The 6,000-nt window shown below is 39.5% G+C and overlaps 1 protein-coding gene across 2 annotated transcripts in view; it reads left to right on the top strand.

Moving 5' to 3' along the window:
• Nucleotides 1-5,394: 5,394 nt before the first annotated feature.
• AHR (aryl hydrocarbon receptor) overlaps nucleotides 5,395-6,000 on the top strand; it is a 65,964-nt gene continuing 65,358 nt past the window's right edge. Inside the window, exon 1 of one of the 2 annotated variants that reach the window (XM_083376947.1) lies at nucleotides 5,395-5,576. The gene's annotated coding sequence lies outside the window, so the exon portion shown is untranslated. Of the gene's footprint in view, nucleotides 5,577-5,729; nucleotides 5,815-6,000 lie in introns of those variants that run through there. The other variant, XM_083376948.1, reaches the window with a different exon arrangement.

The raw sequence follows: 6,000 nt of genomic DNA, 5'->3' as shown, positions 1-6,000 counted from the left end.
AAATATATACTTAATGTTGCATGTATTGATAGTAGTAAGAATTGCTGGAAAGTGCTGGAAAAATGAAGAAACACTATCTAAAGAAGAGATGATCAAGAAAACACCGAACTATATAGAATGGACAGATCAATATTGAAGGATAAAGAAAAAGAAGACATAGAATAATTTTAAATATGAGATATAGTTTTATCATTGGCTGGGAAACTTAGGAATTTCATATGTATTATTAAGTAAAAAAATGGACTCGGACAACACAGTTTTACTAATCTTTATTAATAGAAAATTAATAAAATATTATAAAAAATTATGATTAGTATGGTTTTACTTAATTGAGGGTTAATGAATTAAAATATAACTGTAATGTTTTATTTTCAGTTTTTAGGACTATCAATGCAATCTGGCAAATTTTCTGTCCTATTCTAAAAAAAAGGTCTTTAATGACACTAATTGTTTTTAAATGTCTCTATTTTCTATTTATCTTCCAATGTTGTCAGGGGTTTTGGAAGAGAAAAATTAGCTGTATTATGTTGTAGTTAGTACCTGTTCCACCAAAGAACACAGAACTGAAACTCCTAATTTTGTTTCTACCGAAGTTCAATCTTATTCTTAACTATTAAATATCACACTTAAATCTTCTAACTGATGAATAAGGTTTAAATGGACAGATAATAATAATTTATTACCATTGATTTTATTTTTTCATCTGTATAGGACAACAATTATAGCTATGGTCAGGTATTTGCTTGTAGACATGAAATATTAACACTAGTGTCTCTGGACATTGCATGTACCTCTGTCTTTTATTCCTGCATGACTAGGCAATACTCTTTCAAGTCTTACTCCACTGGGCACCAAGTTCTAAGAAATGTTGGAATCTTATTTTTATTAAATTAACAGGATTTTAGAAGTTTGCATTTAACATGGTAATATATGCAATTCTTCTCCTAAAGAAGAATTGCATAAAAGTTATATAATTGTTTGATGTGGATTCATAGGTAAAGCCATTAATATATAATTTTCTTTACTATGACATTTTTGGGGAGACTTAGATTATAAATGCCACTGGAATTTAGCCAAATTGTATTAGAACCAATTTGAAAAACAGAGAAGTTATTGCTTTTTCCTCATTTGTGTTAGACAAAATACCAGATTATTGAAGATATATTTTAAAATGATTCCAAATGTCATTTCCTAATGATTAATGATTCCCTAATGTCACCTTTCCTGAACCTATATACGAACCCATTATATAATTATCTTCAAGAGCTTTAGTTTTCCAAAAGTCCCAATACATTTCCCTAATTTTTTAAAAAATATATTAAATATATAAAAGAGTGTGCAAGGCAATTAAGTTGATCCATTAATCAACCTTGTAGAACCATTACTGCATAATTTGAAGAACTTATTTCACTCAAAATCCCACTAGGGTCAATGAGAGATGTACTTCCTTGTCCAATTAATTTTTATTGACTCCTGAAATTTTATTTTCTACTTCATGGATTAATCATATACAGATGTAAACATACTTTTGACTGAGCTACTTGCAATATTTTTTCACTACCCGAAAAAGGAGAGAGGATTCAGCTGGAAAAGAAGAAAACAAAGTTGGTCATGGCCAGGGTAAAATCTCTTCAACATACAGAAATGTAGAACTTCCAGATTTAGCAGAACCTCCAAATTTTTATTAAAATAAAAGCCAGGAAGCAGCTCTCTAGAGCCTGGAATGAATAAAATGCATTGGCAAATCTCAGTGTCAACTACATCAAATCTCAGCAGCACAAATGAGTAGGAGGGTTCCTTTAAAAAACAAAAACAACACTCTGGCACTTCAGTGACATCCCTGATAAAAATTATAACATCTTAAAATGGCTCCTCTAATTGTTTCCTGTATTTTTGCACATTCAAGCGAATATCACAGTCACACAACTTGCTAATCCTACTCAATTAAGATCATTTATTACAGGGGTCCCCACCCCTGGTCCGTGGACCGACACCGGTCCAGAGCATGCCAGTAACTGGGCTGCACAGACAAGCAAAGCCCCATCTGCGGGATGCAGGCAGTACACAAAACCACACCCCCTCTGGTCCGTTGAAAAAACTTTTTCCACAGCACCAGTCTCCGACCCAAAATGTTGGGCCTCTGATTTATTAGATCTATAACCTGCATTTTGCATAGATCAAGGTTAGCTTACAATTCCATCAGGAAGTAAAACAAACAAAATAGAACATGCTACCTTTTGCAATGGTTATACTAGAGAAATCTTGTGTGGAAAGGGAATCAGAGGTGACTAAGAGAGAAAAGGTGGCTGTGCTTTATACAGATAGATCTGCTTAGAAACCACTTATTCAGCTACTGAAGTTACAGTGGTACTGAACATTTAAATTTACAAGCCGTCTTCTAATTTACAGTTGTCCTCATGGTCAAGTGATTACTATTTGGGGGTTTGGCCATTGATGCAAAATTTTATCATAGTATCCCATGATGATAAGATAATCTTTATTGTCATTTTTTACTGTGGGCACAATGGTGCACATCAAAAATGAAATTTAGTTGCCCACTCTCAAAGTGAGACACACGACATCCCCCAAAACATACAACATATATATAGACCCACACCCCTACATATACAATACAATAAAATATTAATACTGTCCAACTTGAATATATAATGGAAGGAGTAATGAGAAGTTTGCATCTTCAGATTCGCAAGATTTTGTTAACATACGTCTGTTAATGTACAAACAAAACAGATTTAGATAATCTAGTCATACTTCCTATCCAAGGAGGCTGATAGGCACTTCTGCCAAAGCCATGGTATTGTGACGTTGTATTTAATGACCTCAGCCAAAACTGATGAACTGCTGTTAAGGTAGTCCAGTCACATGCTTTTTCACTTACAATCACACGCTCAGTGATGGAAATGCCAATACCAGCTACATTAACTGAAGACTGCTTGTATCTATATTGTATCTATATTGGCTTCCGGTTGCCCTCCGGGTAAGATTCAAGGTGCTGGTTATGACCTATAAAGCCCTAAATGGCATGGGTCCGGGTTACTTACGGGAGCACCTACTGCCGGCATCAACTTCCCTGTGTCCAGTGCGCTCCCACAGAGAGGGCCTCCTTAGGGTGCCGTTGGTCAGTGTCGACTGGCGGCCCCCAGGGGGAGGGCGTTCTCTGTGGGCACGCCAGACCTCTGGAAGCATTTACCGGTGGAGCTCTGGATGGCTCGCGACCTTCGCTCCTTCCGACGTGACCTAAAAACATATTTATTTGAACAAGCCGGCCTGGTCTGATGGGTTTAGGGGTATTTTAGCACTATTGTATTAATTTATTGAATTGGGCTGTAGTATTTAATTTTTTTTTTAATTTTTATATATTGTATTTTATTGTATTGCCCTGTACACCGTCCTGAGTCCTTTGGGAGAAGGGTGGTATAAAAATTAAATTAAATTAAATAAATAAATATATTACAATCTAAAGAATTATGCTTACACATAATTCAAACCTATCCATCTTTGCTTGGAATGTCAGTGCTTCAAAATCCACTTTAAAAATAATTGATGAAAAAATAGCCTACTTCCTAGAACAAATCTCTTTATTGTGAATTAAGGTAAATTAGATATAATTTTGATCCTACATAAATAAGAATGTTTAATATACATTTGTCACTGAATGTATTAAAATTTGCACCTCATATATAAAATATATGACTTAACACTATAATTGAGGCCCAAATTTCTGTGGCTAAGTGAGACAGTTGCTTTGCCCCATTTTACAATGTTTCTTGCAACAGTTAAGTGAATCACTACAGTCAGTAACAAGTTTGTAAGTGAATATGGCTTCCCCATTGATTTTGATTGTCAGATCACAAAAGGAGATCACATAACCCTGGGATACTGCAACCATCATAATTGGCTAACATCTGAATTTTGATCATATAAACATGGGGATGCTGTAGTAGTCCTGTGAAAAATGTTCATAGATCACTATTTTCAGTACCACTGCAATTTTGGTCAGTGAACAAGGTTATAAGTCAGAGGTCCCCAATCTTTTGGGTACCAGGGACCGGTTCCGTGGAGAGAGGTTTTTCCACAGACCAGAAGGTACATGGTTTTGTGTGCTGCCTACATCCCGTGGATGGGAATTTGCTTGTTTGTGCAGACCAGTTCCTTGCATGCTGCGTTCCCAGTACTGGTCCGGAGGTTGGCGACCCATGTTGTAAGTCAAGGACTACCTGTATGTATGTTACCAGAAGCGATGGGAAAAAAATAGTATATTAAGTAAAACATTGGTATTTAGTAGTTCATTAAATAAAGATTTTAGTATATTTTAAAATTAAAGACTTGCACAAAAATAGGGCAATTTCAGGAAATTATTTTCTATGCATTTTTTTTAGATAAACCAAGGAAACATACCACAATGAGAAAACTAGTTCCAGAAAAATACAGCTGTTGCGTCTATAATATATGAGTTTCTAATGTAGAATTGATGCCCTATGGTACTTTATTTCTGTTTGATCTGTAGCTAGTTACATGTTTTTGGATCATATTTTATTTTAGTTAAGCTGCCATGGGAAAAATATTTTTAAGCAGACAGGGACATATGTTTTCATAGTAAAATAAAATTGTTTTATACAATATTTCATTTTAAACATTATTCTAGGAAGTCTTCCCAGAACACATCTACATTCTAAAAGTAAACCATGTCTCTTACTTAAGAATATCTTCACACACCTCAGATTTCTAAATTTATTTGGATCCAGTAGTTTTAAGATCAGTCTGGATTATACTATTCTTTTTAGGACTGGCATAAGGAGATATTTACTCCCAGTAATTTTAAAAACTATGTGTAGAAATATAGCAGGTGTTAATTGTTTATGCCAATCATTTTCGACCCTAGAACTTTTTATTGTGCTGTTTGAACTTGCATTCCAATTTATCGGCAGGGTACCAGATTGGAAAAGCTTGCTACCCACATGGCTTTTCTCCACTTGAACTTGAAATCTGCTAGGCTTTGTCACCCATTATCTCAGAGGGAAATCAGATAATCTGCAATTCCTGCAAAGATTATAGAGGCCCCAACTGAAGTACAGCCAGCATTCAGCGGGGACAGCCCATGTTATGCAGACATCGCGTTATACCACTCGCGGGGGGTGGACGGCAAAGATCCCCCTGCGAACTATTTCCGCCGCGCCTAGATTTCTAGCAAAAAGGGAAATTCGCCTTCGAAGGTCCTTTAAGGGCTACTCCGAAGGTAGGCAGCCGTGTGCCAAGGCGGCCCGGAGATCCTCCTGCGGCTCCGAGGGTGAACTCCGCTGCCCGCGTTTATTTTTCCCCGTCGCTTCAGGCTGCTTGCTTTCTTCCGCCTGGCTTCCGATCATGGCGGGGCTCCGGCTCCCTTCCGCTGCCCTAGCCACACTGAGGCCTCCTCGGTGGGCTGTGGGCCGGGCCCGAGGGAGAGGAAAGGACGGGCGGCTTAGCCGAATCGCTGCTGACCGGGAGCCCGCGGCAGACTTCTGCCGCAGCCCAGGAAGACAGGCAGAGATCGGCGGTGGGAGGAGAAAACACGAAACGTAACCAGGCCCTCTGGCTCCTCGAAGAACGCCGCTGCTGACGACAGCGGCGAGCCGAGTTTGCGGAGGGGAAGGGAGGTTTCGCTTCCAGCCGTGGTAGCCGCCTAGGTCCCTTTGCTCCTGACGAGAAGGGGAGGGGAGAGCCAATCGGTCCGCCGGTCGGCAGCCGCCTCCGCACCTGTTTCGGAGACCCCGCCCTGCGGCTGCCCAGAGGCACCCACCCGTCGGAGGAGGAAGGGTGGGCGACCACGACAACAACGGGGGAGTGGGTGCTGCCGGCGCCGAGCACCTGGTTCTGCTTTCCCCCCTCCCCTCGCCCCAGTCGTTTCTCGCCTTCCTTAGTCGGCCGCCCCTCAGGGGACTTCGTGTGGCGGGAAGAGCGGGGGTTTTGCGTGGCGAGTAGGAACCACACGCAGGGCCGGGC

This window comes from Vipera ursinii, assembly GCF_947247035.1.
Source record: "Vipera ursinii genome assembly, chromosome: Z".
Classification (NCBI taxonomy): domain Eukaryota; kingdom Metazoa; phylum Chordata; class Lepidosauria; order Squamata; family Viperidae; genus Vipera; species Vipera ursinii.
Note: the sequence above shows the minus strand (reverse complement) of the source record. Positions and strands in the feature narration are given on the sequence as shown.